Source organism: Acinonyx jubatus, chromosome B4, assembly GCF_027475565.1.
Source record: "Acinonyx jubatus isolate Ajub_Pintada_27869175 chromosome B4, VMU_Ajub_asm_v1.0, whole genome shotgun sequence".
Classification (NCBI taxonomy): domain Eukaryota; kingdom Metazoa; phylum Chordata; class Mammalia; order Carnivora; family Felidae; genus Acinonyx; species Acinonyx jubatus.
The window spans coordinates 135,933,023-135,956,986 of NC_069387.1; the positions used below are offsets into that span (position 1 = coordinate 135,933,023).

Below are 23,964 nucleotides of genomic sequence, written 5' to 3' on the forward strand. Positions count from 1 at the left end.
GTGTTGAAGTTTATTTAACTGTCTAGGATATGACCTGTCTTGGTGAATGTTCCATGGGTGCTTAGAGAAAAAAAGTATATTCTGCTGTTGTTGGATGGAGTGTCCTATTTATGTCAGTTAGAGTCTACTGGTCACTTATGTTGTCCATATCTATAACCTTGCTGGCTTTCCAGTAATTCTATTCGTTGCCAAGAGGGTATTTTAAGGCTTGATTGTTTGATACACACATATTTATTATTGTTATGTCTTCCTAGTAGATGAATCCTTTTGTCGTTTTTTGATGGCCTTAGTACATTTTATTTTTTTATGTTACTTTATTTTTGAGAGAGAGCGACAGACAGAGCACGAGCAGGGGAGGGGCAGAGAGAGAGGGAGACACAGAATCCGAAGCAGGCTCCAGGCTCCGAGCTGTCAGCACAGACCCTGATGCAGGGCTTGAACCCACAAACCATGAGATCATCACCTGAGCTGAAGTCGGACACTTAATGTCCTGAGCCACCCAGGCACCCCAACCTTAGTACATTTTAAAATAATCTGCTCAATAGTCTGTTAGTGTTCTGCCTTTCCCATTTATTTGACATTTGTTAATCTTAACGTTATGTCAGAAGTGACAGTGTTGTATGTGAAAACTTGATAGTATTATGCTCTGTAAGATTCAAAGTGAATTTGGAACCATCGTAAGTATTCTTGATAAATATGGATTTTTTTAGATAGATCTCAGTGTTGAGCCCAAGCAGGAATTTGAGTCTATGTGAGGAGAAGATGTTCCGGAATCTTGGGAATATACACAGGAGCTCTATCAGGATCTCCGGTTTATCCAGGAGATGTGTCAGAATCACAGGTACTTCCCCAAGAAGGTGTAGACAGAGTCTCAGCTATAGACCCAAGGAGGTAATCGGAGTTCTGGGAATATAGTCAGGAATTTGTATCGGGATCTCAGGTTTATGATCAAGATATATCAGAATCTCAGGTATATACCCAAGGAGGCTTAGCAGGATTCTGAGGAGGGGGTGGATTTTGATGGTTTAGTCTAATCATTAATTTACTTAAAAAGTTAAAGCAAGGTGAAAGGGGCATGTGAGCTATTTCTATTTATCAGAAGGGGACGTGAATTTTAAAAAATGGAGACACACTGGCTGTGGCCTTGTAACTCACTTACTCTATGTGTGTCAAAAGGATTGGCTCTGCTGTCCAAGGTGGAACAGCAGGGACTGATCTACCCTCCTGCCTGAGGCAGCCAAAAATCCACACAGATCATATGAAGCAAGTTTTTCAAGACATTGGAATCAGGCCCTGAATGGCACTGATGTTGTAAGACGCAAACAGCCAAGGTGAGGGGTGTGACTTGAGAGCTGACAGGCTATGATGGGGGAGGAGGAGCACTCCCTTAGTTGAGAAGGTGGAGCTGAGGGTCCAGAGAGACCGAGATGTCTAGAGTCCCCAGGGCAAAGTGCCAGAGGAGAAGGCCGCACAGAAAGAGATCTCTACAGATGTGCTGAGGTGCCGATTGGTGTGTGCAGGGAACAGAAGTACTGGAGGCCAGGGAAGGAGCCATCCGAGAGGATGGGAGGGAACAGCTGGGGCGAGGAATAGTGTCTGATGCTCACATGGGGCCGGGAACAGGCCCGTTTCACCTGCCAGTCTGGAAAACCTCATACTTTGAACGGAAATGGATAGGGTACTCAGAAGGATCTCACCTCAGTAGTGGGGACAGGTTATACTAGAATGCATACTGCTGTGGTCCTGCCCAACAAACTTCACAAATAAGATACGAAAGAATCGGGCTTTTTCCAGGTAGCGTGACTGCATCTTAGAATGTAGCTCAAGAATATTTACAGGAAAACGAAACTACCCAGCACTGAACAAAGTAAAAGCAAAATACCTGACATCTAATCAAAGATTACTAGACACGCAAAGTAGCAGGAGGGGAGGACCCATAATGAGGGGAAAAAGATCAATGATTCAAAACCTACCCAGAACTGAAATAGATATTAGATTTACCAGACAAGCACATTAAAGTAGTTTTTATGACCGTATTTTAGGCACTCAAAAAGTTAAGTAGATACAACACAAGATATAAATTGAACTTCTACACTGAAAACTACAGTATGTGAGATTAAAAATACACCAGGTAGAGGAACCTTGGTGGCTCCATCCGTTAAGCATCCAAGTCTTGGTTTTGGCCCAGGCCATGGTCTCACGGTTCATGACTTCGAGCCCCGCGTTGGGCTCTGTGCTGGCAGTGCGGAGCCTGCTTGGGATTCTCTGTCTCCCTCTCTCTCTCTCTCTCTGCCCCTCCCTTGCTCACTCTGTTTCTCTCAAAATAAATCAATACATTTTTAAAAATACACCAGGTAGATTTAATAGCAGAATCGATATTGCAAAAGAAAAGATTCATGAACTTGAAGGCATAGCAATGAAAAATAAAATGGCACACATAGAGGAAAAAAAGAGTTTTAAAAAATGAAAACCGCATCAGTAATAGTGGAACAACAACAATGGCGAAACAGCTTACAATGTGTATAACTGGAAAGGCGTGGGGAACAGAAAAAACATTTAAAAAAAACAATGGGGTCAATTCATTGGAATGATTTAACAATCCTAAAAGTTTATGCACCTAATCGCAGAGCTTTAAAATACATGAAGCAAAAACTGACAGAGCTAGAAGGAGAAATAGCCAAGTGTGCAGTTTCAGTGCAGTTTTAGTCAGAGGCCCCTCGTAGAACAAATACAGAGAATATCAGCAAAGATACAGAATATTTGAACAACACCAACTTGACCTAATTTACCCTTATATATAGAACATTCCACCCGACCAACGGCAGAATAGACACTGTTTTCAAATGCACGTAGAAGGTTTACCAAGATACGTCATACTCTGGGTCATAAAACAAGTGTCAATAAATTTAAGTCCTACACGGTAGACTCTCTGACTACAGTGGAATTAAGTTAGAAATCAATAACATGAACATGACTGAAAAGCCAACAAATACTTGGAAACTAAATGACACACTTCCCAATAATCCATGGGTTGATAAAGAAACTTTAAAAAGACATTAGAAAGTACTTTGGACTGAATGAAAATAAAAGCCACCTATGGGAATTTGTGGGATACTGCTGTGCACTTAAGTGGAAATTTATGGCAGCTAAACACCCATGTTAGAAAAGAAGAAAGGGCTCAAACAATGACTTTAAGAACCTGGACAAAGAAAAGCAAATTAAATCCAATGTGAGCAGGAATAAGGAAACAATAAAGATCGGAGTGGAAATCGATGAACAAAAAAACCCAAAACACAATAGAGGAGATCAATGAAACACAAAGCTGGTTCTTTGAGAAGATCAATAAAATCGATAAACCTCTAGCCTGGCTGATCCAGGAAAGGAAGAAAAGACACAGATGACCAATATCTGGAACAAGAGAGGCAGCATCACTACAGAGTCTACAGGTATCAGAAGGATAACAAGAGACTATTATAAATGACTATATGCCAGTACATTTGACAACTCAGATGAAAAGGAAAAATTACTTCCAAAAACTGAACTCAAGAAGAAATGGATCACCTGACAAGCCATACATCAATTAAATAGATACAACTTGTAGTTAAAAACCCTCCCCCCAAGAAACTCCAGGCTCAGGTGTCTTCACTGGTAGATTCTCCAAATATCTAAGGAATTAATAATACAAATTCTACACAAAAACCTTCCAGAAAATCAAAGAGGGGTGGGAGTACTTTGCAGTACTTTGCTCATTCTACGAGGCCTGCATTATCTGATACCAAAACTAGACAAAGGCATTGCAAGTAAAGAAACCTAAAGCCCAGTATCCCTTATAAACACAGATGCAAAAATTCCAACAAAATTTTAGGACCTTAGATTCAATAATATATAAAAAGAATATTATTTGATAACTAAGTAGTTTCAGCCCAGGAATGCAAGGCTGGCTTAACAGTAAAAAAATATATATGTAATTCACCATTTTAACAGCATGAAAAAGAAAGGCTAATCATTACTAATAAAACAACTGTTTTTTTACAAAGGTGCAAAGGCAATTCTGTTGAGAAATCTTATGTTGACACAATCTTTTCAACAAATTGTGCCAGCACCATTGGCTATCCATGTGTCTCAAGTGAACTTTGGTCCATATCTCACGCCATATACAAAAATTAACTCAAAATAGATCATAGACCTAAATGTATCTAAAACTCTAAAACTTCTAGAATAAATACAGGAGAAAATCTTTGTGACCTTAGGTTGGGCAAAGATTTTATAAATATGACACCAATAGCACAATCCATGAAAGAAAAAGTTGATAAATTGGACTTCATCAGAATGAAACTTTTTGTTCTTCAAAAGACAGTTTTAGGAGAATGAAAACACTAAAAACAGACTGCGAAAAAAATCTTTCTAGAGCATACACCTATAAAGGACTTGTATCCAGAATGCTGAAAAAACAAACGACTCTGAAGATTCACCTATAAGAAAATGAACAACCCAGTTTTTGAAATGGGCAAGAGATTTGAACAGGCACTTCACCAAAGAAGGTGTATGGATAGCAGTGTGAAAATGCTCCACATCATTAGTCATCAGGGCAGTGCACATTGAAGCTACAATTCCCATGCTAATGTTCACAGCTTTCCTGGTGCCATTGAACCTACAGTCACATGCTAACTTTCACAGCTTTCACGGTGGTGGTATGATAGCACAACGTACCCATTAAAAGGGCTCAGATGAGAAAGACTGTCCATACCAAGTGTCGGCCATGGTGTGGAGGGACTGGGGCTCTCGTACACCGCTGGAGGGAACGTGAACTGATACACACACTTTAGAAAATAGGTTGGCGGTTTTTAAAAAGTTAAACACTTTTTAACCGTATGATGCAGCAATCCCATGACCAGGTAATTAGCCAATGAAAAGAAAGCATATGTCCATCTGGAGACCGTATGTGAGTTTTGATAGCTGCTTTATTTGCAGTAGCCAAGACTTGGAAATGGTTCAAATACCCACCAGTGGTAAAGGGATCATCAAACGGTGGCCAGCCATACATTGGAATGTTCCTTTGCAATAAAGAAAAATGAACCATCGGTATGCGTGACAATGTGAATGAATCTCGAAATAATTATGCCGAGTGCAGGAAGCCGGACAAAATGTGTGTATACTATATGATTCTATTTATATAAAGCTCTAGAAAATGCAAACATGTAATATACAGGGACAGAAAGCAGGTCGGTGGGGACGGGAGCGTGGAGGGCAAGAGGGAGAGATTACAGAAGGGTACCAGGAAACTTGGGGGGTGATGGATATGTTCATTACCTTGATTGTGATACTGGTTTCACAGGTGTATACCTATATCAAAACTCATTAAATTACATACATACATTAAATAAATTAGGTATGTACAGATTACTATATGCCAGTTGTACTACACCCACTTCAAAATTTTTTTTCACGTTTATTCATTTTTGAGAGATGGAGAGAGACAGAGCATGCGTGGGGGAGGGCCAGAGAGAGAGAGGGAGACACAGAACCCGAAGCAGGCTCCGGGCACCGGGCTGTCCGCGCGGAGCCCGACGCGGGGCTCAAACCCACGGACCGCGAGATCGTGACCTGAGCTGAAGACAGATGCTGAACTGAGCCACCCAGGCAAATAAAGCCCCCTTAAAAGAAAAAAACACACGCACAACGGAAGAGGCAACCAGCTCCTAGTCAGCACGGGAACTGCAGCTTTGATTTGGATGCTTCCTCTGAGCCTCGAGGGGTCCGTGTGAAGGTGCTCGCAGAAGTGACTCCATCTACTGGATGAGGGGACCGTTCTCACTAGCTATGCAGGCATTTAGCAGCATAAGAACTGGGGATGCCGGTAGTCCCTCCATTTCATTTTGCCTTTAGCGGAAACCTCCAGTCTTTATTGTAAAAACGACTTAGGGGCGCCTGGGTGGCTCAGTCATTTAAGCATCTGACTCTTGATCTCAGCTCAGGCCTCCATCTCCGGGTCATGAGTTCAAGCCCCACGCTGGGCGTGAAGCCTGCTTCAAAAAAAATAAATACAATTTAAAAAATAAAAACAAATTAGAACAACGCTGGGTTTTTGTGGGGTTTTCTCCTCACCTCCCAACTTTACTAAGGACTCTGGCAAAGGACGCTATTCACACGGCGGAGCGTGTGCTCCGCACGGACGAACTGGGATTGACTACTTGCCGGTAATCAGAAACCGGGTTATCAGATCCCTAAACTGCTCATAGTTGGGTTGAACGTTAGAGGGTGGTTCCATGGCCCTCAGGAGCAGAAACCCAAGGCTGCCTGTCTGGGCTCACACCCCGGCTCCGCTGGTTCTATGACACCCAGCGTGTCCTTGTCACCTGTCTGTACTGCAGGGTCCTTATCAGTAAAGTCAGGGTATTAATAGTGCCCACCTCATGGGCGTGTTTTAAGATTGAAATGAGGCCACACGTTCCTCGGCGGGCGATGAGGATTCGAGAAGCGTTACTGTCATCCTCAGCAACGTCGGCATCTGATTGGTGGCGGTGTTGTGCCTGGAATCATGGCCAGCCGTGACCAGGTCCTGGAGTTGACCCACGGAGCTCTGTAAAACCGTGACGACATGATGCGTACAAGAAACGTTTGCTGCCCCACCACGAGTGAGCGGGCCAGGCAGAGGTAAACCCCAGGCCTCTGTGAAAACCCACGTTCCGCAAGAATTACCCCCAACACGAGACAAGTACCGAGCATCACGGAGGGAGAGAGTCTAGAGTCCCAGAGACACAGTCACCGCACGAAGAGAATAAAAGGGAACTTTTCTGCCCGCCCACCCGGTGGATGGCTTACCTGAATATTTAGTAAGGCGTCAGAAGTAATTTTTCTTCCGCGTTCTAAAGGTCTGGAGCCTTGCTTCCGCCCCCAGCGCTCTCTTGAGGACCCCAGACGGACGCGTCTGGTGTGTGATCTTTTGCATGTGACTGTCTTCCCTCTTCTAAAAGCCTGTGGGATCCTTCTCTTTGTCCCCGGTGATGTGCCTTGTTGTGGGTCCGTATGTGCCCATTGTTGGGAACCCGGTGGACCCTTCCAGGGCCTTCATTTCTGAGACCTCTTCCTGAGTTCATTGGCGGCGAATGTCCTCCGCTCTCGTGCCTCCCCTGGGCTCCTGCCTGCCTTTCTCCTTTGTCTCTCCCTCCCTGCCCCCCACTTCCTTCTGGGAGACCGAGGCCTCCCTCCTACAGCTCTTGATTAAGTCTGTGATGGTGGGCTTCTTTAATTCCCAAGGGAGCTTTCTGTTCTCTGAACATTCCTTTTTGTGGCACGTTCTTCTCTTTCGACGAGGGCGGTGGCTTCTCTTTCCGGGGCTGTGAGAAAGGGTTCCCCTGGTTTTGTCGTTTTCTTCCTCCTGTATGCTGTTTCCTGCACGTCGACTTTTCTGGATGGGCCGGTCGGCTGGCTGCCATGTTTCCCATCAGAGGCCTTCCTCGGAGCAAGCCTGGTGCTTGGGGGTTGTCTGTGTGACCAAGCAAGGAACCAAAATGCCGGCTGGGGTCCCAGGCCGAGGGTAGGGACGCTCACGTCAGGCCGGGAGGGGGACGGGCCCCGCCGGGGCCTGCTGGTCTCTCCTGGTCTCCCCTGTCAGGCCGCTGCAGTGTGGGGAGGCCGTGCCCTGACACCCTGTGCCCCAGCCCTTCCCCCCACCTACTCTCCAGCCTCCAGGGCTCCCGTTGACATATCCTTTTACACCGTTTGTTTTTTTGTTTTCTGTTTCAATCTTTCTGCCGTGGTTTCAGCCGGGATTGGGACAAGAGTACACTTAATGAGATTAAGCCTTGTATTTTTTTAATGTTTATTTCTTTATTTTGAGGGGGGAGGGGGAGGAGAAGAGAGAAGGGGGGAGAGAGAGAGAGAGAGAGAGAGAGAGAGAGAGAGACTCCCAAGCAGTTTCTGCACTGTCAGCACGGAGCCCAACGCGGGGCTCGATCCCGTGAACCGTGAGCTCATGACCCGAGCTGAAATCAGGAGCTGGACGCTCAACCGACCGAGCCACCCTGGTTCCCCCCGAATTTACTTTTAGCACAAAGCTTGGGGCGCCTGGGTGGCCCAGTCAGTTGAGCGTCCGGCTCCTGATTTTGGCTCGGGTCATGATCCAAGGGTCATGGGATCGAGCCCCATGTGGGGCTCCACGCTGAGAGCAGAGCCTGCTTGAGATTCTCCCTCTCCCTCTGCCCCTCTCCCCCGCTCATATGCTCTCTCTCCCTCTAAAGAATTTTTTAAAAAGGATTCTTAAAAAAATGACCAATCCTGGAAGGCCTGACTCCTGTTTGCTTTTTGAATATGGCCGTCAGGTTTCTCCTCTGTGGCCCTTCAAACTCTCCTCCCACAGTCCTCCTGGGGTCGTGTATTTCGGGGGTGGTTAGTGGTCAACGTGTTTTATCTTCCACCCCCTGCCCAGTGGCTGAGAACTCCTCAGACTATAAAAAGCAGTGTCCTCGTCAGCTGCCTCCCAACTGCCCGTTTCAGGCCACACACAGATGTCAAGAGGCACAACGGCCTCTCGGTGACGGAAGAAATACAGTTCTAACGTCGAATGTCGGTTCTCTAACTCGAACTGATGCAGAGAGGAAGCGTTTCCTTTTCCTCGTCTCCTTACGCAGAGGGAGGACAGCAGCGAAAGTATTATGTTAGCTATCCCACATTCAGGCTTTTTTCCCCTTCCTTTTGTCTAACCTGCCATAGAGCAGAACACAGAATGAGAACGAGCAGGCATCCCTCCCTTGGTCAGGCAGAAAACCCTGAAGACGAACTTACTGATTTCGTTATGTTGCGTTAATGACAAAGCTGTAGATGTGGTTCTCACCCTGCAGACAAGTGGACCCATGTTGATAAAGTCATTCTTCTGAGTGCGGAAGGGCTGCCGACGGACCACGGGTGAGGGGGGCGCTGGGCGCTCAGAGCGTTGCTGCAGAGGCTTTGCCCTCATCGAAAGCTTCTGGCATTTTCCATGCCGGGAAGTTCCCTTAGCCCAGAACCCTGCTCTGCTCTTCCGCTGCTGCTTTTCCCTGGGCTTTGAAGAACTGGAGGCACGTCCAGAACTTGTCCGCCCGCCAAGCTCAATACCATGGCCTTAGTCTGAAACCTGGAGGGAAGTCCAAGGGGAACGGTTGAAAATGAGACCCACCTTCTCATCACCTTCCTGAGATCACCAAACCGGCGTTAACCCCTGGGATGTTGAGGTTGCCTGAAGTAACCCTCGTTCTCCTTGCTCTAGACCTTGAGCAAATTTGGACTTCCAGTGAGGCGTCCCCTCGAAGTGAAAGATAAAGGGACTTTTTTCTTCAGAACTGGTCTTGCGTGTCTGTCTGAGGTTGGCGGGACGGCCCCGAGCGCTCTGCTTTGGACTGGCGTCGGCTCAGTGCTTTCTAGGGTGTATTTTGAGCAGTGCACTTGAAGGCGGCCCGGTCTGGCCTCCGGGGACGCGATTGTTTGGGGAGGAGCCACGTGCCCATCGTTTCGCGAACGCTCAGAACAACCGGCCTGGCAGACGTAATTGACCCCGACTAGAGGTACCGAAACCCAGGCTCCAAGAAATGTGGTCATGTGGTCAGTCCTGAGGGTGGGACTCGTGTCCTCCCCAAGCTGCTGCTAAGGACAGGGGAGGTGAGCCCCACTAGCTGCATTGTGACTTCCCCGGGAGGGGAGGCGGCTTGAGGGGCCCAGCCCGTGTGTCCCTCAGAGACCTCGTACCTGCTCTACGACTGCCCTTGTCATCTCTCTGCCTCCGCCAGGGACACCTGCTGTCCTTCCGGCCCTCCCTCCCAGGGCCACGGGCACATCTCCTGGGGGCGGTCTCAACAGCCTCATAAGCCCTCTGGATGCTTCTCCTTTAAAGCTTTTTTTTTTTTTTTTTGTAAGTTCCTTTACTTATTTTGAGAGAGAGAGAGAGAGAGCGAGCGAGCCAGTGGGGGAAAGGAGCAGACAGAGGGAGAGAGAACCTCAAGCAGGTTTCACACTCAGCGCAGGCCCGACGCGGGGCTCGATCCCACGGACCTTGAGATCATGACCTGAGCTGAAGACCAGTCGGATGCTTAACCCCCCCGGGCGCCCCTCATCCTCGCCTTTAAAACCAGGTCCCACCCACCTGCCAGGAAGTCCTAAGGCAAGTGTCGCCAGGCCCCCCCGCTGGCCAGCACCCTGCCCTGAGTCCTGTCGCCTCGAGGCACAGGACCACACCCCTGCCACCATTCTGCCGCTCGTCTTCTGCCACTTCCCGTCGTGCTGCATCACAGATGGGCACAGATTTTGCCCCATCAGGGGGGAGGGTTCATGTCCCCATCCCTGGGATCTGAGCTCGCCTTGTGGCTTGCCCTGGGCCACGCGGCCCGTGGCCTCGAAGTTGCTGCCCTCACCCTTGGGGTGCCGCTGCGCTGAGAAAGGCCCACCCAGCAGGCGGCACCGACCTCCACCGGCCATCCATCCACGCGTGGTGCCGCCACCAGATGGCCCGCAGAACTGTGAGCACCGAAACCGCTTGCGTTTCAAGCCACGACGTGGCAGGGTTGTTAGCCAGGCAGTAACGCAGAGCCGACAGGTCTCGAAGTGGGCGGTACCGCCCGTCTCAGCGGTTTTTCAGCGATGCTTTAGGTCGCCGTGCACACGCTAGGGACGCCCCTTACCCTCTCCCTGTCATTCTTTCTCACCACCCTTCAGGATTCAGCTTAGGCGTCCCCGCCTTCAGGGAGCCTTTCTGGACCCTCCAGATTCCCCACATTACAGCCTCGACAATCCTGTTCGTATCTCCCCACCTACTAGCCGGGCGAGGTACTTACTCTCTGGATTGCTGTGTTTCTCCTCTGGAAACGGTACCCGTACTGCCTGCCCAGCCCCGGGTACTGGGAAAATTCAAACGACGCATGTGACTGTTACTGGGGCTCAACCCGTGTGTTACCGTCTCCTTCTCCATGGTGTTCCCGGCCCCGCACCCTCTGCCCTGGGGCCGCAGGTCCCTCCAGGGCTAAGATTGCCTCTTCCAGTGCCCTCTCCAGGGTTAAGCCAGTTTGTAGCTCAGGGATGCCCATGTGTTTCCTGAAGTTCATAAAACGTGGTCTTTCAACCCCAAGGTGACCATCGGTTTCACTCAGAAAATGAAGGCCCGGCCTTACAAAGTTTGCTGTCGCGTGTCTGATGTCATCCGGCCACAACCAGTCAGACCCTCCCCTGCTCCCGATGTCATCATTCCCTTTTGTCCCTGGCGTGGCCCTGGGTCCCCTGTTGCTTCTCTGCCGTCCGGTGGGTCAACGTTCCGGCGTTACCCTCGTTGCCAGGCTTCTGTGTGCGTCGGGGCAAAGCTTTTGCCTGGTAAAACGTGAACCTCGTCTCCGTTGACTGTTGATTCTTGCGACAAGCTTTTCGGCTCAGATTTCACTGCAACAGGCACACGGTGTGTCCAAAGTGACAGCTGGCCTGTAACGATTGTAGTATCCCCACCGACAAAGGTAAGATGAGATTTAAAAATGAGAATTCCCGTTCCAGGAAAATGGGAAGGTTTGCTGGGTTTGAAGTGAAGTGAACAGAAATGCTGCCATGTCGTGTGAACTTTGTGGAAACCTGGCAGGAGTTTTCTTGGAAGTGTTAGGGAACATTCTTCTTGCGCCTCGAAAGATAGACGTTAGGGGTTCACTGGTACTCTGCCACATTGGGCTCCTCACGCATTTTCATGGGCCAAATTCTTGTGATTACAAAAGGCCGATGCCTCAGGCGTCGCCGGGGAAGATCTTAGATGTTCCCAGATAAAGCTGTGCACCGTGCAAACCAGTCATAATTATCCCATTTTTGGTCGCATTCATTGAAATAGGCCAGCCCCGGGGCGCCTGGGTGGCGCAGTCGGTGGAGCGTCCGGCTTCAGCCAGGTCACGATCTCGCGGTCCGTGAGTTCGAGCCCTGCGTTGGGCTCTGGGCTGATGGCTCGGAGCCTGGAGCCTGCTTCCGATTCTGTGTCTCCCTCTCTCTCTGCCCCTCCCCCGTTCATGCTCTGTCTCTCTCTGTCCCAAAAATAAATAAACGTTGAAAAAAAAAAAAAAGAAACAGGCCAGCCCCTGCCTTCTTAACCACTGCTACACCCTGGTGCTCTCCTCCTCCGTTTCAGATGTATTTCCCGAGGCATTTTCTTTACTGACTTTGGGAGCGCCCTCGCTGATCATTATGCAGACGGCAATGATTACTCAATTTCTATGAACTTCTGGTGCCAGGTGAAGGTACCAGAGGCTTTTTAGCATTTCTTTGTTTATTTTGAAATGTGATTTTAAGTCCTAGCCCAACAAATTGAGCTACGAGGCTCTAAATATTAAATATCTAAAAGGTGTACAGAAAAGTATAAAGAATCTGACAAGGTAGTGAATTACAGTGGGTGGAAAATGGGAAAATTATCTGATGGCTCTCTTGTCTGCCGTGCAAATGGTACTCCTTTGACAAAAATTCCACCCTTAACCTTTCTACCATTCTGAAGTCTTATCAGACCTAATTTAGCAAAAGGAAATGTAAATGGGTTCCTATAAGGTGACATCGGTAAGCACATGAAGTGATAATTCCAGGCGGGTTTTACAGTATAACAAACTCAGGTGGATTACAGAAAGATGAGTCGTAGCAAAGTAAAAGTCCGATGTTTGTAACTATTTATTTGGACCCTTTTTGTGTCGAATACAAGTTCCGAGTGGGGAAAATTCATCTGTTCTTTGTCTCGAGTATCTAATCCCCTCGCATATAAAAATGTTTTGAATTCTAACCATTTTATATTCATATTTCAACTCTGACAGCCAAACGAGAAAAATCAGGGATGAACAACTTTATCCCATTTGGGGGATTTTTGTAAGTGATTTACACACACATCAACTTTAATAACATTTTTACTTTTTTTGTAACTTCATTCTTCATGTAAGTTTGCAACGCAGGTGCGTTCATCTTTGTGTGCAAAGGTTTAATAAATTAGCTTTCATATACGTAATCTAAGACTCTGAATACAAAAAAGTGAGTCACAGTTGAATTAGTATATCCAGCCTTGTAAGTTTGGAAGTAAATTTTATGGTTGCAAAAATTAATGGTAGCAAAGAAGATCTAGGAAAATGCAAGTTTGTTTTTTCAGTGTTATTTCAGCCTTAACTATAGAGACGGCAAAATCTTTTAAAGTACTTATTTTGGGGCTGCAGGGGGAAGGGCAGCTAGCCCTTGTACAAAAATAACTTTCTAAACTTGAACCGTAAGATAATGAATGCTTAAAAATAAAAAGTAGACGTAAACAAATAGCTTTTAATTGTCAAATATATCAGATGGAGACGAACTGTGTTTTTTTGTATTTAAATGGAATGCCATCACGTTGTTACAGTCGCATTCCCGAAAACAAACATGTAGCTGATCTTGAAAGAATTAAAATTAAAAATTAAAAATGTGTTGACAGTTGGGGCAATATCGAGCTATTATTTAATACTTAATTTCAGAAAATATTTACGAAGGGCCTCGAAGGTGCAAGAAACTCCATTACTAACGTAGCGGCACAGAGAAAGGTCATACACAGTCACAGCCCCAGGAGCCAACGAGGACCTGATCCCTCCTGGGTCTTTGATTTCCAGTCATTTGACAAAACGAAACTTCTTCACTGTCTCTTCGAAGCGCCTGATTTATGCCAGCACAGAATATCTCCCACATTCTCTGTCGCTTCTAAGGTGGAGAGTCAGACTGACCGCCTGTCTGTTCATGTCTTTACCCCACATTCTGCGCCCGGGTCTCTCCTCCTGGGGAAGTTGCTGACGGGCCGCAGCTCAGCTCCCTACATCCCTGTGTGATGCACACTCTTTCCTGCCGATCTGGGACTTTGTTTTTTACTGTGAGGCTGAGATTTCTTTTCCTTTTGTATGCTTTTTCTTTTTTTTTAAATGTTTATTTTTCAGAGAGAGAGGGACACACACACACAAACACACACACACACATACACACACACACAGAGGGAGAACGAGAGAGAAGGAGAGTGCTTGTGAGCAGGGGAGGGGCAGAGAGAAAGAAAGACAGGATCCGAAGCAGTCTCTGGGCTGACAGCAGAGAACTGGCTACGGGGCTCAAACTCACGAACCATGAGATCATAACCTGAGCCAAAGTCAGACCCTTAACTGACCGAGCCACCCCGGTGCCCCAAGTTTTTGTTTTTGTTTTTTTAAGTTTATTTATTTTGAGAGAGAGAAAGCATGAACAGGGGAGGGGCAGAGAGAGAGAGGGAAAGAAAATCCCAAGCAGGCTCTGCACTGTCAGCACAGAGCCCCACGCGGGGCTCGAACTCCCAAACGATGAGATCATGACGTGGGCCGAAACCAAGAGTCAGACGCTCAACTGCCTGAGCCACCCAGGTGCCCCTGTGCTTTGTTTTTAAGCCCCTGGGATGATGATACTTCACCGTGCAAATTTCTGATCAGTGTCCCAACGCAGAATCACTCTGACTTCTGTTCTAGATTCCCTTGCGTCGTGTTGTCTTTGGACACACCGGCTCTGCCATTTTGCCATCTGGGTGACGGCCAGCCACACGTGCTGACGCAGAGCGGGCCGCGTCCTCACGGGCTGTCGCCCAGTTCCTGGTGGTGTCACTGCGCCTGCTGTGCCAGGCTTGGCTGAGCGTCAGAAATACAAACCCCGCACCTCCTGCTGGATCGTGCGAGAAGCGTGGATACAAAGTTAGCAAAATCCATTCTCTACCCTCAAGACACACGTCAAACGTTCTCACACCCCGTGGAATTAGGGCCGCATCAGAACCGAGCCGCGGGGCTGCCGGGACCCGGAGTTGCCTGGGCTGGACCCTCCTCAGCTTCAGAGTAAGAGCTCATCATGCCATTTGTGACTCATTTTAGCCTCGTCTTTTAAAAAAAAAAAAAAATGCTGTGCGAGAGCTGTTGATGTGCCGAATGCTTACAGGTTGTCAGTTAATGTGACAGTCCTTCCAGTGTTTCAGTGGCCCTCGGCACAAAACGCTCATCGTATCTGCTTCCTTTTCTGTCCCCCTTCCTTCCATCCTCCCTCCCTCCCACCCTCCCTTCCTCCCTCCCTCCCTCCCTCCCTTCCTCCCTCCCTCCCTCCCTCCCTACCTTCCTCCCTCCCTTCCTCCCTCCCTCCCTCCCTCCCTCCCTCCCCTCCCTCCCTTCCTCCCTCCCTCCCTCCCTACCTTCCTCCCTCCCTCCCTCCCTCCCTCCCTTCCTCCCTCCCTCCCTCCCTTCCTCCCTCCTCCCTCCCTTCCTCCCTCCCTCCCTCCCTTCCTTCCTCCCTCCCTCCCTTCCTTCCTTCCTCCCTCCCTCCCTCCCTTCCTTCCTTCCTCCCTTCCTTCCTTCCTCCCTCCCTCCCTCCCTTCCTTCCTCCCTCCCTTCCTCCCTCCCTCCCTCCCTTCCCTCCTTCCTCCCTTCCTTCCTTCCTCCCTCCCTCCCTTCCTTCCTTCCTCCCTTCCTTCCTCCCTCCCTCCCTCCCTCCCTTCCTACCTCCCTCCCTCCCTCCCTTCCTCCTTCCTCCCTCCTTCCTTCCTCCCTCCCTCCCTTCCTTCCTTCCTCCCTCCCTCCTCCCTCCCTCCCTCCCTCCCTTCCTTCCTCCCTCCCTTCCTCCCTCCCTCCCTTCCTACCTTCCTCCCTCCCTTCCTCCCTCCCTCCCTCCCTTCCTCCCTCCCTCCCTCCCTTCCTACCTTCCTCCCTCCCTTCCTCCCTCCCTCCCTCCCTTCCTTCCTCCCTCCCTCCCTTCCTTCCTTCCTCCCTCCCTCCCTCCCTTCCTTCCTTCCTCCCTTCCTTCCTTCCTCCCTCCCTCCCTTCCTTCCTTCCTCCCTCCCTTCCTCCCTCCCTCCCTCCCTTCCTCCTTCCTCCCTCCCTCCCTTCCTCCCTCCCTCCCTTCCTTCCTCCCTCCCTCCCTTCCTCCCTCCCTCCCTCCCTCCCTTCCTCCCTCCCTCCCTCCCTCCCTTCCTACCTCCTCCCTCCCTTCCTCCCTTCCTCCCTTCCTCCCTTCCTCCCTCCTCCCTTCCTACCTTCCTCCCTCCCTTCCTCCCTCCCTCCCTCCCTTCCTTCCTTCCTCCCTTCCTTCCTTCCTCCCTCCCTCCCTCCCTTCCTTCCTTCCTCCCTTCCTTCCTCCCTCCCTCCCTCCCTTCCTTCCTTCCTCCCTTCCTACCTCCCTCCCTTCCTTCCTCCCTTCCTCCTTCCTCCCTTCCTCCCTCCCTCCCTTCCTACCTTCCTCCCTCCCCTCCCTTCCTTCCTTCCTCCCTTCCTCCCTCCCTCCCTTCCTACCTTCCTCCCTCCCTTCCTCCCTCCCTCCCTCCCTTCCTTCCTTCCTCCCTTCCTTCCTCCCTCCCTCCTCCCTCCCTTCCTCCTTCCTCCCTTCCTTCCTCCCTCCCTCCCTCCCTTCCTTCCTTCCTCCCTTCCTTCCTTCCTCCCTCCCTCCCTCCCTTCCTTCCTCCCTCCCTCCCTCCCTCCCTTCCTTCCTCCCTTCCTCCCTCCCTCCCTTCCTCCCTCCCTTCCTCCCTCCCTCCCTTCCTTCCTTCCTCCCTCCCTCCCTCCCTCCCTTCCTTCCTCCCTTCCTCCCTCCCTTCCTTCCTTCCTCCCTTCCTCCCTCCCTCCCTCCCTCCTTCCCTCCCTTCCTCCCTCCCTCCCTTCCTTCCTCCCTCCCTCCCTTCCTTCCTTCCTCCCTTCCTTCCTCCCTTCCTCCCTTCCTTCCTCCCTCCCTTCCTCCCTTCCTCCCTCCCTCCCTTCCTTCCTTCCTCCCTTCCTCCCTCCCTCCTTCCTTCCTCCCTTCCTCCCTCCCTCCTCCTTCCTCCCTCCCTCCCTCCCTCCCTTCCTCCCTTCCTTCCTCCCTCCCTTCCTCCCTCCCTCCCTTCCTTCCTCCCTCCCTTCCTTCCTCCCTCCCTCCCTCCCTTCCTCCTCCCTCCCTCCCTTCCTCCTCCCTCCCTCCCTTCCTCCCTCCCTCCCTCCTCCCTTCCTCCCTCCCTCCCTTCCTCCCTCCCTCCCTTCCTTCCTCCCTCCCTCCCTCCCTCCCTTCCCTTCCTCCCTCCCTTCCTCCCTCCCTCCCTCCCTTCCTCCCTCCCTCCCTCCCTCCCTTCCTCCCTCCCTCCCTCCCTCCCTCCCTTCCTTCCTCCCTTCCTTCCTCCTCCCTTCCTCCCTTCCTCCCTCCCTCCCTCCCTCCCTTCCTCCCTCCCTTCCTCCCTCCCTCCCTCCCTCCCTTCCTCCCTTCCTTCCTCTCCTCCCTCCCTCCCTTCCTTCCTTCCTCCCTTCCTTCCTTCCTCCCTCCCTTCCTTCCTCCCTCCCTCCCTCCCTTCCTTCCTTCCTCCCTTCCTTCCTCCCTCCCTTCCTCCCTCCCTCCCTCCCTTCCTCCCTTCCTTCCTTCCTCCCTTCCTCCCTCCCTCCCTTCCTACCTTCCTCCCTCCCTTCCTCCCTCCCTCCCTCCCTTCCTTCCTTCCTCCCTTCCTTCCTTCCTCCCTCCCTCCCTCCCTTCCTTCCTTCCTCCCTTCCTTCCTCCCTCCCTCCCTCCCTTCCTTCCTTCCTCCCTTCCTACCTTCCTCCCTTCCTTCCTCCCTTCCTTCCTTCCTCCCTTCCTCCCTCCCTCCCTTCCTACCTTCCTCCCTCCCTTCCTCCCTCCCTCCCTCCCTTCCTTCCTTCCTCCCTTCCTTCCTTCCTCCCTCCCTCCCTCCCTTCCTTCCTTCCTCCCTTCCTTCCTCCCTCCCTCCCTCCCTTCCTTCCTTCCTCCCTTCCTTCCTTCCTCCCTCCCTCCCTCCCTTCCTACCTTCCTCCCTCCCTCCCTCCCTCCCTCCCTCCCTTCCTCCCTCCCTCCCTCCCTCCCTTCCTCCCTCCCTCCCTCCCTTCCTCCCTCCCTCCCTCCCTTCCTTCCTTCCTCCCTCCTTCCTTCCTCCCTCCCTCCCTCCCTTCCTTCCTTCCTCCCTTCCTTCCTTCCTCCCTCCCTCCCACCCTCCCTTCCTCCCTCCCTCCCTCCCTCCCTTCCTCCCTCCCTCCCTCCCTCCCTTCCTTCCTCCCTCCCTTCCTCCCTCCCTCCCTTCCTACCTTCCTCCCTCCCTTCCTCCCTCCCTCCCTCCCTTCCTCCCTCCCTCCCTCCCTTCCTTCCTTCCTCCCTCCCTCCCTCCCTTCCTTCCTCCCTCCCTCCCTCCCTTCCTTCCTTCCTCCCTTCCTTCCTTCCTCCCTCCCTCCCTCCCTTCCTTCCTCCCTCCCTCCCTTCCTTCCTTCCTCCCTCCCTCCCTCCCTCCCTTCCTTCCTCCCTTCCTTCCTCCCTTCCTTCCTTCCTCCCTCCCTCCCACCCTCCCTTCCTCCCTCCCTCCCTCCCTCCCTTCCTCCCTCCCTCCCTCCCTCCCTTCCTTCCTCCCTCCCTTCCTCCCTCCCTCCCTTCCTACCTTCCTCCCTCCCTTCCTCCCTCCCTCCCTCCCTTCCTCCCTCCCTCCCTCCCTTCCTTCCTTCCTCCCTCCCTCCCTCCCTTCCTTCCTCCCTCCATCCCTCCCTTCCTTCCTCCCTCCCTCCCTCCCTCCCTTCCTTCCTCCCTTCCTTCCTCCCTCCCTCCCTTCCTCCCTCCCTCCCTCCCTCCCTTCCTTCCTCCCTTCCTTCCTCCCTTCCTTCCTTCCTCCCTCCCTCCCACCCTCCCTTCCTCCCTCCCTCCCTCCCTCCCTTCCTCCCTCCCTCCCTCCCTCCCTTCCTTCCTCCCTCCCTTCCTCCCTCCCTCCCTTCCTACCTTCCTCCCTCCCTTCCTCCCTCCCTCCCTCCCTTCCTCCCTCCCTCCCTCCCTTCCTTCCTTCCTCCCTCCCTCCCTCCCTTCCTTCCTCCCTCCCTCCCTCCCTCCCTTCCTTCCTCCCTTCCTTCCTCCCTTCCTTCCTTCCTCCCTTCCTCCCTCCCTCCCTTCCTACCTTCCTCCCTCCCTTCCTCCCTCCCTCCCTCCCTTCCTTCCTCCCTCCCTCCCTTCCTTCCTTCCTCCCTCCCTCCCTCCCTCCCTTCCTTCCTCCTTCCTTCCTCCCTTCCTTCCTTCCTCCCTTCCTCCCTCCCTCCCTTCCTACCTTCCTCCCTCCCTTCCTCCCTCCCTCCCTCCCTTCCTCCCTCCCTCCCTCCCTCCCTTCCTCCCTCCCTCCCTCCCTTCCTCCCTCCCTCCCTCCCTTCCTTCCTTCCTCCCTTCCTTCCTTCCTCCCTCCCTCCCTCCCTTCCTTCCTTCCTCCCTTCCTTCCTTCCTCCCTCCCTCCCTCCCTTCCTACCTCCCTCCCTCCCTTCCTCCCTCCCTCCCTCCCTTCCTCCCTCCCTCCCTCCCTCCCTTCCTCCCTCCCTCCCTCCCTTCCTCCCTCCCTCCCTCCCTTCCTTCCTTCCTCCCTCCCTCCCTCCCTTCCTCCCTTCCTCCCTTCCTTCCTTCCTCCCTCCCTCCCTCCCTTCCTTCCTTCCTCCCTTCCTTCCTTCCTCCCTCCCTCCCTCCCTTCCTACCTTCCTCCTCCCTTCCTCCCTCCCTCCCTCCCTTCCTCCCTCCCTCCCTCCCTCCCTTCCTCCCTCCCTCCCTCCCTTCCTCCCTCCCTCCCTCCCTTCCTTCCTTCCTCCCTCCCTCCCTCCCTTCCTTCCTTCCTCCCTTCCTTCCTTCCTCCCTTCCTCCCTCCCTCCCTTCCTACCTTCCTCCCTCCCTTCCTCCCTCCCTCCCTCCCTTCCTCCCTCCCTCCCTCCCTTCCTTCCTTCCTCCCTCCTCCCTCCCTCCCTTCCTCCCTTCCTTCCTCCCTCCCTTCCTCCCTCCCTCCCTCCCTCCCTCCCTCCCTCTCTCCCTTCCTTCCTCCCTCCCTTCCTTCCTCCCTCCCTCCCTCCTTCCTCCCTCCCTCCTTCCCTCCCTCCTCCCTCCCTCCCTCCTCCCTCCCTCCTTCCCTCCCTTCCTCCCTCCCTCCCTTCCTTCCTTCCTCCCTTCCTCCCTCCCTCCCTTCCTTCCTCCCTTCCTCCCTCCCTCCCTCCCTCCCTCCTTCCTCCCTTCCTCCTCCCTCCCTTCCTTCCTTCCTCCCTTCCTCCCTCCCTCCCTTCCTTCCTCCCTTCCTCCCTCCCTTCCTTCCTCCCTTCCTCCCTCCCTCCCTCCCTTCCTCCCTCCCTCCCTCCCTTCCTTCCTTCCTCCCTTCCTCCCTCCCTCCCTTCCTCCCTTCCTCCTCCCTCCCTTCCTCCCTCCCTCCCTTCCTTCCTCCCTCCCTCCCTTCCTTCCTTCCTCCCTCCCTCCCTCCCTCCCTTCCTTCCTCCCTTCCTTCCTCCCTTCCTTCCTCCTCCCTCCCTTCCACCCTCCCTTCCTCCCTCCCTCCCTCCCTCCCTTCCTCCCTCCCTCCCTCCCTCCCTTCCTTCCTCCCTCCCTTCCTCCCTCCCTCCCTTCCTACCTTCCTCCTCCCTTCCTCCCTCCCTCCCTCCCTTCCTCCCTCCTCCCTCCCTTCCTCCTTCCTCCCTCCCTCCCTCCCTTCCTTCCTCCCTCCCTCCCTCCCTCCTCCTCCCTCCCTCCTCCCTCCCTTCCTTCCTCCCTTCCTTCCTCCCTCCCTCCCTTCCTCCCTCCCTCCCTCCCTCCCTTCCTTCCTCCCTTCCTTCCTCCTTCCTTCCTCCTCCCTCCCTCCCACCCTCCCTTCCTCCCTCCCTCCCTCCCTCCCTTCCTCCCTCCCTCCCTCCCTCCCTTCCTCCTCCCTCCCTTCCTCCCTCCCTCCCTTCCTACCTTCCTCCCTCCCTTCCTCCCTCCCTCCCTCCCTTCCTCCCTCCCTCCCTTCCTTCCTTCCTCCCTCCCTCCCTCCCTTCCTTCCTCCCTCCCTCCCTCCCTCCCTTCCTTCCTCCCTTCCTCCCTCCCTTCCTTCCTCCCTTCCTCCCTCCCTCCCTTCCTCCCTTCCTCCCTCCCTTCCTCCCTCCCTCCCTCCCTCCTTCCTCCCTCCCTCCCTTCCTTCCTCCCTCCCTCCCTCCCTCCCTCCCTTCCTTCCTCCCTTCCTCCCTCCCTCCCTTCCTTCCTCCCTTCCTCCCTCCCTCCCTTCCTTCCTTCCTCCCTTCCCTCCCTCCCTCCCTCCCTTCCTCCCTCCCTCCCTCCCTCCCTCCCTCCCTCCCTCCCTCCCTCCCTCCCTCCTCCTCCCTTCCTTCCTTCCTCCCTTCCTTCCTTCCTCCCTCCCTCCCTCCCTTCCTTCCTTCCTCCCTTCCTTCCTTCCTCCCTCCCTCCCTCCCTCCTACCTTCCTCCCTCCCTTCCTCCCTCCCTCCCTCCCTTCCTCCCTCCCTCCCTCCCTTCCTTCCTCCCTCCCTCCCTCCCTTCCTTCCTTCCTCCCTCCCTTCCTTCCTTCCTCCCTCCCTCCCTCCCTTCCTCCCTCCCTCCCTTCCTTCCTTCCTCCCTTCCTCCCTCCCTCCCTTCCTCCCTTCCTTCCTCCCCTCCCTTCCTTCCTCCCTCCCTCCCTCCCTCCCTCTCTCCCTTCCTTCCTCCCTCCCTTCCTTCCTCCCTCCCTTCCTCCCTCCCTCCCTCCTTCCTCCCTCCCTCCTTCCCTCCCTTCCTCCCTCCCTCCCTCCCTCCCTCCCTCCTTCCTCCCTCCCTCCCTCCTCCCTTCCTCCTCCCTCCCTTCCTCCTCCTCCCTCCCTTCCTCCCTCCCTCCCTCCCTTCCTCCCTCCCTCCCTCCCTTCCTTCCTTCCTCCCTTCCTCCCTCCCTCCCTCCCTCCCTCCCTCCCTCCCTCCTTCCCTCCCTTCCTCCCTCCCTCCCTTCCTTCCTTCCTCCCTTCCTCCCTCCCTCCCTTCCTTCCTCCCTTCCTCCCTCCCTTCCTCCCTCCCTCCTTCCCTCCCTTCCTCCCTCCCTCCCTCCCTCCCTCCCTCCTTCCCTCCCTTCCTCCCTCCCTCCCTTCCTTCCTTCCTCCCTTCCTCCCTCCCTCCCTTCCTTCCTCCCTTCCTCCCTCCCTCCCTCCCTCCCTCCTTCCCTCCCTTCCTCCCTCCCTCCCTTCCTTCCTTCCTCCCTTCCTCCCTCCCTCCCTTCCTTCCTCCCTTCCTCCCTCCCTTCCTTCCTCCCTTCCTCCCTCCCTCCCTTCCTCCCTTCCTTCCTCCCTCCCTTCCTTCCTCCCTCCCTCCCTCCCTCCCTCCCTCCCTTCTTTTCATTCTTATTTCTCTTAATGTTCTGTCACTTTTGTATACTCTGCCCAAAGGAATACTCCGATTGGTAAATGCGCTCCTGAGACCGGAAAGTAGAATTTTAGCCGTTCGCGTTGGCGTTTCCGATACACAAGGCGCAGCTCTAACATTTAAATGGGGCGGCAAAGAACAGATGCCTTTAGAGCCCCGCAGGCCCCGGGACAGGGAAGGAGGGCCAGGATGGCCGGGCACATGCATCTTGGTGGGAGCCGGGCTTGGAGCCCCGCTGTCCTTTCCTGGGCTCTCGGCCTCCGCGGAAGCCTCTCTGCACTAGGAAACCCAAGCCCCACTGGAGTTGTGCTGGCGCGCTCTGATTTTTCTCCAGTCGTTTCTGCCTTGCCTCGTCGGCCGGCCACGCTGGGAGCTGCGGAGAAAACAGATCGTTTGTTGTGCCCGCCTGCCCCTCCTAAGGCACTTAGGGCAGAGGATGCGCTAACTGGCACCTGGTTTGCTCTCCGAGGAACTGGGCAGTGGCTGTGCTATGTGGGCTTTAGAGCCAGACTTCCCGTGATACTTCTGCTTCTTGAGCAGAAGCCACAGTGATGGGGGCCGGGGGCGGCGGGGAGGCCCTGGAGCCCGGAGCCGCCAGGCAGGTGGGCTGCGCTCTCTACCTGGGGACGCCTTCAAAGGAGCCGAGCCTCATCTGCTCGAGCCGGAAGCCAGAAAGGGCGGGCGGTGATTTGTGCAAACGCCAGTCCCCTGGCCAGAGTTCAGGACGCTATTGCCTCACTCGCTGGAGGGATTTTATCTCGTTAGCTCTTCATTAGCAGTGAGACGGACGTTTCCCTAAATAAATCTCAGGGATGCCTTAAAAGCAACTGAAAAGTAACACGATAAGGTCCCACAGTATTCAAACTCCCCGAATGTAACGACAGGGAAACTAACACGATCTTACAGTTCGCGATTGATTCTTCCAGTTTCCACGCTCCTGCCAGAAAAGACAGAGGGGAAAAAAAAGGCTGCTGTCCACCTGCATTGTCCCCTGTAGCACCGGGAATATGAAGGGGTCGAGGAGGGGGGAGGTCACAGCCCCACTGACAGCGCAGCCTCTGCCCAGCCCATACTTATTAGGCTGGACTTCATGGTTAAACCTTGAAGTGAGGGACTGTAGTTTTTCATGGTGAAGAACATCGTAAGCAATGCTTACCCCACCGTCTTGCTTGCCGTTGGAAGAAATCTTCCTCCAGATAGAATGCGGAGCGAAATACGGTAGAAAAACCGCACAGACTCACAGCCCCGTCCACACTCCTAGATGACAGAGAAGGAAGGTCCCTTCCTTTTAAAGCTCGTGAAAGGCTAACGATTCTCTCTGATTTTTCCCGTGTGTGACTGTCACCATCATGGTTGCTTGTCAGAACTCCAAGGGTGAGACGTGACTTTCACAAAAACGTGCGAATTGCACCCTTTTTTCATTTCTAAAGGAAGTCAAGACTCCCCTTCACTCTTGGACTTACAGCCACTGGTTCCTTTATGCAGGGCTGAAACGTGGAAGCGTTTCACGGGAGCGAGTACCGTGGGTTGTGGGTTCGCTGGGGAACGGCATCCTCACCTCGGCGGAGAGCCCTGGCCGTTGCTGGCATGCACCTGCTTGGGTCCCCTCCGTGCCGGGAGCCGTGGGCTTCGCTGTGACCGCTTCAGCTGGGAAAGCGGTTCCAGAAGCCAAGCGTCGCCTGGTCCGTCTCATTGAGGACGACTGACCGCCAGGCCCGGGGGGTGGTCGTGGGGCGGGATCTCAGGTGGACTCAGACGAAGGTGCAGAAATGAAGCGGTGCGGGGAAGGCGTGGACCAGGTGGCGGCCCGGTGCCGCGGGTCACGGTGGGGACAGGGAGACGGCCAAGAGGCGAGATCAGGAAGGAGACGCATC

At 53.5% G+C, this 23,964-nt stretch overlaps 1 protein-coding gene across 3 annotated transcripts in view; it reads left to right on the top strand.

Annotated features, from left to right (window-relative positions):
* Positions 1–23,964, top strand: part of PPARA (peroxisome proliferator activated receptor alpha) — a 76,599-nt gene that overhangs the window by 25,437 nt on the left and 27,198 nt on the right. The gene's annotated exons all lie outside the window — the stretch shown is intronic.